The sequence below is a fragment of the Lissotriton vulgaris genome, chromosome 3_1 (assembly GCF_964263255.1).
Source record: "Lissotriton vulgaris chromosome 3_1, aLisVul1.2, whole genome shotgun sequence".
Lineage (NCBI taxonomy): Eukaryota > Metazoa > Chordata > Amphibia > Caudata > Salamandridae > Lissotriton > Lissotriton vulgaris.
This window is the reverse complement of record NC_141689.1, coordinates 710392139-710405967: the sequence shown is the minus strand read 5'-3', so window position 1 is coordinate 710405967 and position 13829 is coordinate 710392139. Positions and strand designations below refer to the sequence as shown.

The following is a 13829-nucleotide window of genomic DNA, read 5'->3' as shown; positions in this document are numbered from 1 at the left end:
GGTAAAACTGAAGATGCTTTATTTGGGGTTCAAACAGTTTTTTGCCAGTCATTCTTAAAGTTCCTCTAGATGAATGCCTTTAAATTAATGCAATCTTGCAAATGATAATTAACACCAAGTCAACAAGACTAGTGTAAATAGCTGAAAACGTTCACTGATCCATTTGCACATGGCTTATAAAGCTTAGAAAAAGGGCTTGGGCATTATCCAGAGTAGGTGCAAAGCATTTTATTACACCAACCTAATGACTTTGTTTAAAACAAGCCCTCCACAATAGATGAACAAAGCTGACTCAGTCCTTTTGTGTGGATGAAAAAGCAGCAGCCAGTTATGATCAATCCAATGTGCTTAATGTAGGTCGTTAGCATTTTTCAATTTCTAAGCCGTCCTTAAAGAAAATCTTTTATGGCGGCACTCCATCTTCACGGTAATCCGGCAATCCAACCATACCCTCTGGGTTAATTTTTTCCCCGATGTAGAACTGATAGTTCTTGAAGTTTGCGAGTATAGCTTTGACTTTCTCAGCAGCTCCAGACATGAATGATTTCACCCGATCAGGCTTGGTCTCTTCAAGTCTAGCCTTTATTGATTTCATATATTCTTTAATATACTGTTTGTAGGTTTCCTTGGTGAAGCCAGTCTCCTGAAGGTGATGGTTCAATACTATGTCAACACCGCTGACTGTCGTTGGATCCAACCCCTCAATGTCTGTGCACTCTGCCGACATATTCCCCCCCGATAAGTGCATCATCAATACCCCCTTCCATCTGGTAACAACCTTCCCCTCCACCTCAATGCAGATACAGTTACAAGTGTCCTTAATTTTGTAGATGTCGGAAAACAGCTCATCTCCGGTGAGCAAGTCCTTGTAGATGATCACGGTTTTGGGAGGAGTAAGAGTGTCTCGGGATATGGACGGGGTAAACGCGTGCGGAGGGACCAGCGGAACAGAAGGAGGACAGGAAACCATTGTTTGCATTTGATGTCTGGTTTGCCTGCTCTTTGAAGAAATGGAGGTGGTTGTATAGCTATCTATACCATTACCACAATATCTTAAATTAATTCACCCACCTAAAATCAGAGGCACCACTCAGGATGTATGTATATATCTAGGTGCATTGTGTGATCTACAAAAGATCTTGTCAGACTGTTCAAATATAAGAGGTTAATCACACACACCTAAACACACTTAAACAATAAGGGGCAGATTTACAATAAGTGGCGCATCCCTGCATATTAGCAGGGATGCGCCACTTATTGTGCGTCCTGCCTCCGCCACCATTGATGCGCCACACTTACAATGCGGCGCACCAATGGGCAAAAACGGCACAGATGCGTGACGCATCTGTGCCGTAAAGCGTATTTGAGCACAGCGGTATCGTGAGAGCGGTCAGAGGAACATTTTCAGATCGAACATTTAAAGTACAGAGGGTATAAAAACACATCGACAGCCTCATAGCTTATCGGCAGTAGGACACTGTCAGGAATGCGCGGACTTCAAGCGCAGTGATTTCACACCCAGATTGGCCCCTGATGAAGGTACCAAGGAGTACCGAAATGCATTGGGCAGAATAGTGATACTGTGTTAAAAACTGATAATACAATAATGAAATGTATATTGTAAAGGCATAATCAAATGTAAAAATGAATCTTGTGTTAACATGATGAAGTAATCAGCACTGAGGAAAATGCGCAAAAGAGACTAAAGGATAAAAATATGTACTAAAACAACCAATTGTTTTCTGGTATATTGTTGAGTAGAATGTTTTAAAATTGTGAAGGTGTACATCACCAAGTGCACAGTGCGCGTCTACACGGGTGTACAAACCCAATATAACCTATAGTTTCTAACAAGGAGTGACTACCCTTATTAGCCGCAGCACCGGTTGATTAATTTGCATAGTGAGGCAATTATTGGAGTGCTCCTCACACCCCCATAACCTAATGTAGGTCGTTAGCATTTCTCAATTTCTGAGCCGTCCTTAAAGAAAATCTTATATGGCGGCACTCCATCTGCACGGTAATCCGACAATCCAACCATACCCTCTGGGTTAATTTTTTCCCCGATGTAGAACTGATAGTTCTTAAAGTTTGCGAGTATAGCTTTGACTTTCTCAGCAGCTCCAGACATGAATGATTTCACCCGATCAGGCTTGGTCTCTTCATGTCTAGCCTTTATTGATTTCATATATTCTTTAATATACTGTTTGTAGGTTTCCTTGGTAAAGCCAGTCTCCTGAAGGTGATCGTTCAATACTATGTCAACACCGCTGACTGTCGTTGGATCCAACCCCTCAACGTCTGTGCACTCTGCCGACACATTCCCCCCGATAAGTGCATCGTCAATACCCCCTTCCATCTGGTAACAACCTTCCTCTCCACCTCAATGCAGATACAGTTACAAGTGTCCTTAATTTTGTAGATGTCGGAAAACAGCTCATCCCCGGTGAGCAAGTCCTTGTAGATGATCATGGTTTTGGGAGGAGTAAGAGTGTCTCAGGATATGGACGGGGTAAACGCGTGCGGAGGGACCAGCGGGACAGAAGGAGGACAGGAAACCATTGTTTGCATTTGATGTCTGGTTTGCCTGCTCTTTGAAGAAATGGAGGTGGTTGTATAGCTATCTATACCATTGCCACAATATCTTACTCAATAAGGGGCAGATTTACAATAAGTGGCGCATCCCTGCATATAGGCAGGGATGTGCCACTTATTGTGCGTCATGCCTCCGCCACCATTTATGCGCCGCATTTACAATGCGGCGCACCAATGGGCAAAAATGGCACAGATGCGTGACGCATCTGTGCCGTAAAGGCGATGCATTGCTGGAGTTGCGTCGCAAGCGCGACGCAGCTCCAGCAAGGCTCTGGGGGGCCCTATCTTGTTAATGCTGCGTCAATCCTTACACCTCCTTCAAGCAGGCGTAGGGTTTTGACGGAGCATGAGCCCCAAAGTGACTGAGTGAAATCTTGTAGATTTCACTCAGCCACTTTTAGGAGGCGTTCCTGCGCCGGAATGCCCCCTCTGCGCAGGAACGCCTCCTTCTGGCGCAGGGCTTTACAACGTGACGCATCTCCCAGATGCGTCACGTTGTAAGTACCCCGCACCGTGGCACATCTTGTACGCTGCGGCTGCGGCACAAAAGTGATGCAACGGCGGCGTAAAAGGGGCGCAAGGGGCTTGTAAATCTGCCCCTAAGTTTGGGATCCAATCTAATGTGGCATCGTATTTCAAATGTTGCCAGAATATACTACAAGTACTCAGGCCTAAAGACTTCCAGGCCCAATCCAATGAACAAGTTACTTACCTTTGGTTGCAATATATCTGAAAGAGACATATATTAGTTACAGATTCCTTACCTTAGAATTACCCCAAGACATCAGACTGGTTCGGAGAGTTTTTCTTCAGCAGTACCCCTGCGCGTCAGTAGGGGGCATCGGTCGACTCTGTGTTCATCGTTGGTGTTGTGATCGCCGGAATGTCGTTGCTGTATCTATTTAGACACCGCCCCTGCATGCTGAAGTCAGTTCTTCACACGACATTCTGCGCCAGAAGCGCTGAGCCATACAAGACACTGACAACTGGTGCACAAAACTAGGGCCCTGGAAGGGAGTCCCTTACTCTAGAAGTCAGTTCTCAGAACAGGGAGGATGGGTGGGGTGGTAAGGAAGCTACACCTAAAATATGTCTCTTACAGATATACCATTAACGAAGGTAAGTAACTTGTTCATCTGAAAGAGACTATTAATTATAGATTCCTTACCTTAGAATAGATACCCCAGCAATACCAACCCCGGATATGGGTCTGCGAACCAAGTTCACACCAAAAGTCCTGGAGAACTGAACGGCCAAAGAAGCTGTCTCTCTGGACTTAGCTATCCAGGCAGTAGTATTTAGTGAACGTGTGCAATAATGCCTACGTGGCTGCGTGGCAGATGTCATGAAGGGGGACTCCACGCCCCAAAGCAGTAGTGGCTGCGGAGCCCTGGTGGAATAGGCACGCAACCCTACTGGAGGTTCCTTTAACGCCATGGAATAGCAAATTTGAATGCAAAGAACGACCCATCAGGAGATGGTTTTCTTTTGCACTGCATTTTTGTTGGCGTCCACATAGCCAAAAAAGAGCTCATCATCCACCCGGAATTGCCTTATGTGATCCAGATAAAATGAATGTGCACATTTTGGATCCAGACGGTGGAGCTTCTCCTCTACTTTAGATGGATGCGGTGGAGGTTGAAGGTAGGCAAAGTGATAGTCTGTCCTATGTGGAAAGAGGTAACCACTTTGGGAAGAAAGAAGGTCTAGTGCGAAGGACAACCTTGTCCTGATGAACAGCCAGGAAAGGAGGTTTAGAAGAAAGAGCCTGCAGCTCACTCACCCTGCGAGCAGAGGTGATGGCAACCAAAAAGCCAGTTTTGAGAGTCAGTAGTCTGAGAGGACAATTATGTAGCGGCTCGAAAGGAGCTACCATAAGGTAAGTCAGAACAAGGTTCAAGTCCCACCGGGGCATTACCAAAGGAACAGGAGGAAACAGACGAGTAATGCCCTTAAGGAAACTATTTAAAATTGAGGATTTGAAAAGAGAAGGCTGATCAGGAAGGCAAAGTACGGCCGAAATGCCCGAAAGATAGCCTTTAAGAATGCCCAGAGCAGAGCCCTGCTGGGCCAAAGAAAGAAGGAAGAGGAGAACCTCTGAAAGAGGGTCAGAAAGGAGATCCACAGCATTTGCTGCACACAATGCCACAAATTTGTTCCATCATCAGGCATATACCGTTTTGGTGGAGGGATGCTTGGCTGCCAAGATAATGTTACAAACTTCAGGAGGAAGGTTGAAAGCTGTCAACTGTCGCCACTCAATCTCCACGCAAGGAGGTGGAGGCTGGACAGGTTCGGGTGAAGGACCATCCCCTGCTGCTGTGACAGAAGATCCTCCTGAAGAGGCAGTCTGATCCGAGGATCGATGGCCATGTTCAAGAGCTCGGGATACCAGACTCTTGGTTCCCAGTCCGCAGCCACAAGGGCTCGGTCACGCTTGATCTTCTTTAGCACTCTGGGCAGAAGTGGTATAGGCAGAAAGGCGTATAGAAGACTGCAACTTCACTCACAACGAAAAGCATCGCTGAGTGAGTGCCGCCTTGGAAACTCCAACGCGCACAACTGCTGACATTGCGCATTCTCTTCGGTGCCGAATAGATCTAACCAAGGCTGTCCCCACTGCTGATAGAGACCTTGCACCACCTCCTAGTGAAGACGCCATTCATGATCCATCATGCACCGGCGGCTGAGTTTGTTTGCCCTGGGGTTCAGGGAACCTGCCAGATGTTGAACCACCAAGGACATGCATGATGTTCCTGCCATGTCCAGAGGCGGAGAACCTCTTGACATAGGGTCCATGACTCCACGCCACCCCGTTTGTTGCAGTACCACATGGCGGTGGTGTTGTTCGTGAACACCTGCACCACTCTTCCTTTGACAGAAGGAAGGAATACTTTCAGTGCAAGACGGATCGCCCAGGCTCCAGAGGAGCTCCCGGAGGCCAGACTCCCCCTGAGAACAGAGGCCTCTGAGCTTCGCCTTTCCCATGTGGCCGCCCCAACCCAAAAGTGATGCATCTGTCACCACTGTGAACTCTGGTTGGGGAAGGGAGAGGTTTCTTTCGCTGACCTAATCCTGGTCTGTTAACCACCACTGTAATTGGGGTGCAGAGCCCTCTGAGATCTGTATGCAATCGGAAAGATTCCCCTGATGCTGTGCCCACTGGACCTTCAGGTCCCACTGCAGAGCCTGCATATGCCACCTGGCATGATACATCAGCAGGATGCAGGAGGCCATGAGGCCCAGCAACATCAGAGTCACTCTGACCAAAACCCAGGCTAGAGGCTGAAAGATCTGAATCATAGCCCAAATATCCCAGACTTGCTGCTCGGGAAGATAGGTCAGAAACTGCGCTGTGTCAATAACCACCCTGATGAAAAGGAGCTTGTTATAGGTAATCAGGTGTCACATCGGCACGTTGATTGTGAACCCCAGCGAATGCAGGAGGTCAGCTGTAGTCTGGAAGTGGGAGACGGCAGCCTGGGGCACGCCTGCCTTGAACAGCCACTCGTCGAGATAGGGGAAGGCTGGAACCCCTGATCTGCGCAGATGATCTGCGACCATTGCCATCACTTTCGTGAACACCCAAGGGGCACTGGTAAGGCCGAAGGGGAGCACAGTGAACTGAAAATGCTCATGGCCTACCGTGAACCGTAGGTAACACCGATGGGCCGGCAGGATGGGTATGTGAAAATAAGCGCCCTGCAAGTCCAACTCTACCATTTAGTCTCCCGGGTCGAGGGCAGACAGGACCTGAGCCAATGTCAAAATTTTGAACGTCTCCTTCACTAAGAAGCGGTTGACGTTCCTGAGATCCAAGATAGGACGCAGGCATTTGTCCTTCTTGGGTACCAAGAAGTAGTGGGAAAAACAACCACAGCCTACTTCTGGCACAGGGACTCACTCGATGGCCCCCGGCCAAGAGAGCTGCAACTTCCTGATGGAGAAGGGCCAAGTGATCCTCCAACATGTAATGGAGTGTTGGTGGTACGGAGGGAGGGGTATTCTCGAAGGGGCGGGAGTAGCCCCTTCGGACTATCTGTAAAACCCACCTGTCCAACATGATGTGGCGCTAGTGGGGGAGGTGATGGCGAATCCTGCCGCCCACTGGCAACTGGTGGCCCTGAAAAGTCAGACTAGGAAACTTTGGAGGTAGCTGCAGAGGGTGCGCAGGTGGACTGGCCCGCCCGCTGGCCTCGACCCACAATGCTGGGTTCCACGTCCCCGGGCCATGCAGGGGCTGGACAGCTTACGCAGGCCTGTGGCCCTGGGCAGAACATGGTGGGGTGCCCCTTCCACAGCCACAAAGGGGGCAAAAAGTGGACTGCGTGGGGCGAGAGGTGGTAGCGAGGCCCAAGGATCTGGCCGTAGCCCTAGAATCCTTAAAGTGCTCGAGTGCATTGTCCGCTTTCTCACCAAACAACTAACGGCCATCAAAAGGCATGCCCAAAAGAGTCAATTGGACATCACCAGAAAAGCCAGTGGACCTTAGCAGGTGTAGCATTGCAGGGCTACCGACGTTGAAATTGTCCTTCCTAGCGAGTCAGTGGTGTCCAGCCCACATCGTATGGTGAACTACCTTCAGCCACTGCACGGGAGAGAGTGGCCCGGGCCGCCTCCAGGCACTGTGGCAGCACTTGTGCAACCAAGTCCCACACAGAGTGGGTGTAACACCCAAGAGACATGCAGTGTTTACCGACCGCAGTCCTAAGCTGGCGGAAGAAAGCATCTTCTTCCCACAGTGATCCAGCTTCTTGGATTCCTTATCAGGTGGAGCAGTAGGGAAGTTGAGGCTTGGACCACCAAGCTCTTGGGGGTAGGGTGTTAGGAGAAGAAAATGAGGTCGCTCGGTGGTGTTGGGCAATCATCCTATCCATAGGTGCCCCTGTGCTGGGCTTGGACCAAGTGCCCACAAGGATGTCCGTGAGGGCTCATTGAATGGCAGCGGGGCTCCGAAGAGGCCGCTGCCAGTTGAGGCACCTCAGTCGGTAGGTTAGTCCTGAAAGCCACCATAGGAAGCTCAAGGTTTAAGGCCTGAGCTGCCCTATACAACACCACAGCATGAGAGGCTCCCTCCTCAGTATCCACGGTAGGGGGAGAAAGCATGCCAAGGTTTTGAGAAGTGTCCATACGACTGGCCTCACCCCACTCCTCTCTCCATTCCGGTCCTTCCAACTGGCCTTCCAAATGGTCCACAGACCCCTCCCAGTCCTCCTCACCCTCCTCAGGTTGCCACTCAGGGTGATAGGGAACACCAGACTAGAACAGAGATACAAAATTACTGGCCGGCGCCAGTACCAACGTCGGTCGACGCTGGTCCGGCTCCATGTCGAGGGGGAGGCCGGGGTCAACGTCGGTCGTGGACATAACCGTCGTTGGAGGGGGCAGAGGTGTCGCCAATGGGTTCCCTGCTGGAGGAGGTGTCGTAAAGTTGACCGGTGCCGATCTGGATCCAGGCCTGGATCCCTGAGGACCCTGCAGCGCCGGGGCTGAAGCTGCCGGCATTGAAGGCCTAGAACCCTGACCCTAGTCCGCAAGGCCCGAAGCCACGCCAACGGAGTCGGGCTGCCCAAAGATGGAGTGGAGGGCATCGTAAAAACTACAACGTTGATCAGGGGTCACTTCAGCTCCCGGAAAGGGAGAGAGGCTCGGAGTCGACCCAGTAGAAAGACGATGACCTTCCGTATACCACGCCGTGTCGGCAGATGGATGGGGAGAACGCAAAGAGCGGCGGTGCTTCTTCACCTTCTTTATGTGCTTCAACTTACCATAAGACTTCGAAGAGGAGTGATGGTGGTGACTCCGCAACCGGTCCCACGACCTCCCTCTCGACCGGGGCCTCGAACGGCGCTGAGCCAACTGCTGAGCCTCCAGAACTTTCGGGACCACTCCCACAAAGACTTCGGATTCATGGATGGCCGGACAGTCGGAGCACAACTTCGGGTCGTGGTCACGCTCCAAACACCACAGGCACACAAGGTGCAGGTCCGTAACCGACATCAATTTGTGACAAGAATCACAAGGTTCGAAGCCGGCCCGCCGATGTGACATCCCTGTGCAGCAGGAGTCAAACGACTTGAAAAATATGTTGCCAAAAGTAAAAAAATGCCAGTCAAAAAGTGACTAGAGGTACCGCTCTCTCCTGATCTGCACTGGCTGGCTCGGAAAAAGAAAGCACGGACGTCAGCATGCAGTGGTGGCGTCTAAATAGATACCACAAAGTCATTCCGGCGATCACGGCGCCAACAATGAATGCGGAGTTGACCAATGCCACCTACCGACGCGCAGGGGTACTGCAGAAGAAAAATTCTCCAGATCCAGTCTGATGCCTGGGGTAATTCTAAGGTAAGGAATCTATAACTAATAGCCTCTTTCAGATATGGCAGTATAAAAGATACTCTTGTCTAAATGCTCTCTATACCGATATGGCAACATATTCCACAATAATGCTGGTACAAGTACCTTCAAGCCATATCCAATATGGAGCTCGCTATCTGCATTCTCACAGACGACTGTGTGACCCACTGAACCCCACTGGATTATGGGGGGTTACCTCCCAGTGGGTTGGCAGCTTTCACGCTCACAGGGAGTCAGCGCTTCTCACTTCGCCAACCTGAATCATGAGATTGTCTTCACAGAGACCTAGGTGCTGAGCCGAAAAGCTCCCAAGGGAAGGCAGTGAGTAGAAGGCGGCTGCAGCTGTAACAATCGTGATGCAAAGGCACAAACAGGGTGACCTAAAACCAATGCATGCAGCTCTCATGGGCAGAGTTCCATTCTCTGCGCGGCAGGAGGTCGTGAAGTGGCGCAAAGTAGCAAACTGGCCAAGGTCCCAAAATACGGCCACAGTGCCCCAAAAATAAAAATATGTGTCCCAAACCAGCGTTGCACTAGGCGATAGGCCTTATGAACCACACTGACCTCCAGGAAAAATTTATCCATCCATAGTCCAGGTGAAAGCTGTCAGAGTACAAATGTTCTGATTGGTGGGTCTGTAAAGCTGGATACCCCACTCCTGGTACCAATGTAGTGTGGAGTGATCAGGGTTGTACACACCAAACACGAGTAGTCCAGCTAGAGATAAAAGCTGTAGTTTATTACTACCACAGACCCACAAGCTTGCCGGCAACAGCCTTTAACCTTGAATTTCAAAACTCACCTTCAACCACCAAGAATACATAAATAAACAATGGAGCACATATCATTACCCTAAGAGATGTATAAGTAGGTAACAGTGCCGTAAGTAGTGTGAAGACAGGTCAATATCAAGTAAACATATAAGTGATGTGCATACAAATATACACATACACATGAATAAAGATCACATTTTACATGGGGCTAGACTGTTCCACGATGTTTTTTCCTTTGGCTTGGTGTAAGGGAGACGCATTTTGATTGGCTGTTAACATTCCTAAGCAATCAGGAGCGCACTCTTTCTGGTTCTCAAAAACTATGTGATTGGTGAAAGCCTTTGCAACTGTTTACAGGTTATACAAAGATGGAGATTGAAGTGCTATGATTGGTTCATTTTAAAGCCTTGTGTTGGTATACATTTTAGGTTGGTCAGCATGTCTCGGTCATTGCTGTGGGCAAGATGCAGAGTATGAAGGTTAAGATATATAATGTTGAGGGGAATACTAAGATGGATGGATGATGGATGAGCCATCTGCATCTGTGCCTTCTATGGCTGATCTGGAAGCCACGATTCAAGGGCAGTTGTTGCTGCTTTTAAGACAAGATGAGCTGCTCCCTCTCCAAGGAAGTCACAGTTAAATCCTGACGATCCAGACTTAGATGAGGAAGCTTGTTGTACAGTGCTTGGCTTCCCTCCCGAGCTAGCACTCTAGATCTCACCATGTGTTCTAGGTTCTGGAGCTCTTCCCTGCCCTGTTGGCAGTTGGAGCTCTGGTCAGACAGGGAGCTGATCTACATTCTCTGTGCTGCATTAAAGCTTTACATTAAGCTTACCTCTACTTGTGGTCTTCAATTCCTTTACATCATTTGGCGACTTGGTCTGGAGAAGCGTCTGACCACTGTCCTCTCCTGGATGCTGCAGCCTGAATCGTTTTCCAGAGAAGTAGAGGCACATCAACTCCCTAAAGAACCCCATAGGATTTGCAGCGTGTACACGGAGTATCGCCTCCGTTTCTTCAGCGACGGCGACTACCTGGTGAGAATTTGCGGACTTTTGGGTTGGTTTCCTACTCGTGGAACAGTGGATGACGTCGTCCATCTAACGTCGAAAACTACGTTTCCTAGCAACTTGCCACTGATAGCCACGTCATCAGCCTACGTCCTCGAACTTCAGCAGCGTCACCAGAACCAGCGTTCATTGCCGGTGAGTCTCCTAGCGACGCTGTGTCACAGAGCACAGAGCGCGTCTTCCCTTGCGCGCAAGCTCACGCTGCAATCGACGTGAAGCGTCTGACGTGTCACGCACACGCACGACGCTGTCGGCCATCTTGATCCTGTTACCACGGTTACACGGCAACAAATACTGGAGCGCAGCGCACTCGCCCGGCGCACATCAATAAAATTTAAAAAAATAACGGAGAAACGTCATTTCTGTTGCCGGAGTGCAGCGCTTGCGTAGTAACGCACATTTCAGCCTGGAAGTTCATCGTTACACAGATCTTTGTGTTGACATCGTCGGATACGCCTGTTATGAACTAGTAAGCTTCAATATTCTACCACATTTCACTCGTAATAACAATAACTATATAACTGATTTTGCCCTGCTGTGTAGTTTACTTGTTTGGTGGATTTATTGATAACTCTCTAAAGAGATGGCTCAATCCATCAATGTTGCTCTCCCTCCTCAATTTCTGTCTGAACCAGGGAATCCCCCCATACCTTGGGAGGATTGGGTAGTTATGTTCCATAACTATATCGAAGCCCTAGATGGGGAAGACTATTCACCCAAGCGAAAGAAAGCACTGTTAATGACCACGTTGGGCAAAGAGGGGCAGCGTTTGTTCAGATACCTTCCACAAGTTCTACCTGCAGGGTCTCAAGCTGATTTTGATGAATTTAAAGAGGCGATATCAAGACTTGAAACTCGCTTTGGTAAAGAAGAGAATCTCATTTTGCAGAGATATAAGTTTTATAAGAACAAACAATTAGCTGAAGAGAGTATTGACGAGTTTGTGGCAAGACTACGAGAGTTGTCGATTAAGTGTAACTTTGGCCAGATGGCAGACGAATTAATAAGAGATCAATTGGTTGTTCAAGCCAACAATAGAAAAGTGCAAGAACGTTTGTGGGCGGCTAAGAACCCGTCATTGAAAGACGCTATAGAGTTGGCCAAAGTAGTAGAAGAGAGCGAAAAATGTATGAGGGAACTGCAAAAAAGTGGATTGGAATCCAAGGTGGCTGAAATCTCTCACAAGAATCCCATTAGCGATAATAGCGATGATGAATCTGCTGCCATTGCAATTGTCAGGAAGAAAGGCTACATTCTTCAGAAAAAGAATATGCCACAGACACCATTTATCAAGAACAATCAGAAAACATGTTCAAGATGTGGTAGCTTTTCTCATCCTTCAGATGGGAAATTTTGTTTTGCTAACAACAAAGAGTGCCTACGGTGTGGCAAAACAGGACATTTTGCTAAAATGTGTAGGAATAAGAATAACTCTAAAGTTACGGTTGTTGATGAGTGTGATTCTCTGAGACGTGATATTAACAAAATCTTAGTCTTAACTGACACAGTGTGTGCATGTGACAACCAGAGAGGTAATCCTTTTAAGGATGATTTTGTTATTGACGGGGAAATTGTCACACTCATGGTTGATACCGGTTCAAAGTGGACCATAATTCCCACTTCTTTGATGGAAAATGTATGGGGAAAAAGATCTCTGAAAGCGTGTGATATTTTCCCGTCAGGCTATCAGGGTGAGAGAATTAACATGCTGGGTTTCTTCGAAGCAGAAATTGCTTTCAAAGGCAGATCAGCTTATGGGAAGATATATATATCAACAGATGGTCCTGCTATCCTAGGCCGTCATCACCAATACGATCTGCACATAGTAGTTGATCCCAGGTCCAATAACCCTGTTTCAATTGTCGAGAATTCATCTGTGGAGGATATTTTGGTCAGATTTAAAAATGTGTTTAGGGACCAGCTAGGTGAGCTTATTGGATACACTCATCGCATAATTCTTAAGGAGGGTAGCTCACCTGTACAACACAAAGTAAGAAGAGTGCCCTTTGCCCTACGCAACGAAGTTAAGGCTACTCTTGAGGAGATGCTCCAAGGAGGCATCATCGAACCCATCGAGGCGTCTCCTTGGATTTCGCCTGTTGTGATCTCGCAGAAGCCAGACAACAAGATCAGGTTCTGTGTGGATCTTCGCTCCCTTAACAAGTGCGTTGTGGCCGATGTGTTTCCCCTCCCTAACATAGGCGAACTAGTGTCAACTCTTAGAGGAGCAAGGTTTTTTAGTAAGTTGGACCTTAAACACGCCTACCACCAAATATGTCTTGATGATAGCTCAAAGCACCTAACCGCTTTTATTACCAGCGAAGGCACATTCCAATTCACCAGACTACCTTTTGGACTAGTCTCAGCCGCTAGCGTGTTCCAAAGGCTTGTCTCTGAAGTTTTTAAGGGTCTTGACAAAGTATTGTTTTTTCAAGACGACATCTTGATTTATGGTAGTTCATTACAGGAACACAACAAAATTTTGCACGATGTGTTACTCAGGGTAGATGAGGCTGGTTTGACCTTAAGAAAAGAGAAGTGTGCCTTCCTATTGAGAGAGATAGAATATTTAGGTTTTTGTTTGTCTGAAGAGGGCATTAAACCCAAAAAGAATCTTATTGAAGCCATTGAACTCGCGCCCTCCCCAGTTGATAAGGATCAACTTCGATCCTTTATGGGCTTGATCGAGTTCTACTCGAAATTTGTAAGGGATTTTTCTTCCAAGACGGCTTCCCTTAGATCTCTACTTAAAAAAGGTGTCAAGTTCAGCTGGACCACAGAACATGAGTCCTGTTTCCAACTGATCAAAAAGGAGCTTAAATCCGCAAATGTTCTCACCCCTTTTGACACTACTCGGTCCTCCATCTTGATGGTGGACGCCAGTGCCATTGGTCTGGGCGCAGTTCATTTACAGAAACATGGTGGTGTTGAAAAAACAATTGCATTCGCATCTAGACCCTTGTCCTCTTCTGAGTCAAACTACTCAGTGATAGAACGTGAGGCTCTTGCCGCGGTCTGGGGTACGAGCTAC

At 48.2% G+C, this 13829-nt stretch overlaps 2 pseudogenes; both read right to left on the bottom strand.

Annotated features, from left to right (window-relative positions):
- Nucleotides 1-296: 296 nt before the first annotated feature.
- Nucleotides 297-970, bottom strand: LOC147726947 (translationally-controlled tumor protein homolog; annotated as a pseudogene).
- A 984-nt stretch (nucleotides 971-1954) lies between these two features.
- Nucleotides 1955-2472, bottom strand: LOC147726946 (translationally-controlled tumor protein homolog; annotated as a pseudogene).
- Nucleotides 2473-13829: the final 11357 nt, after the last annotated feature.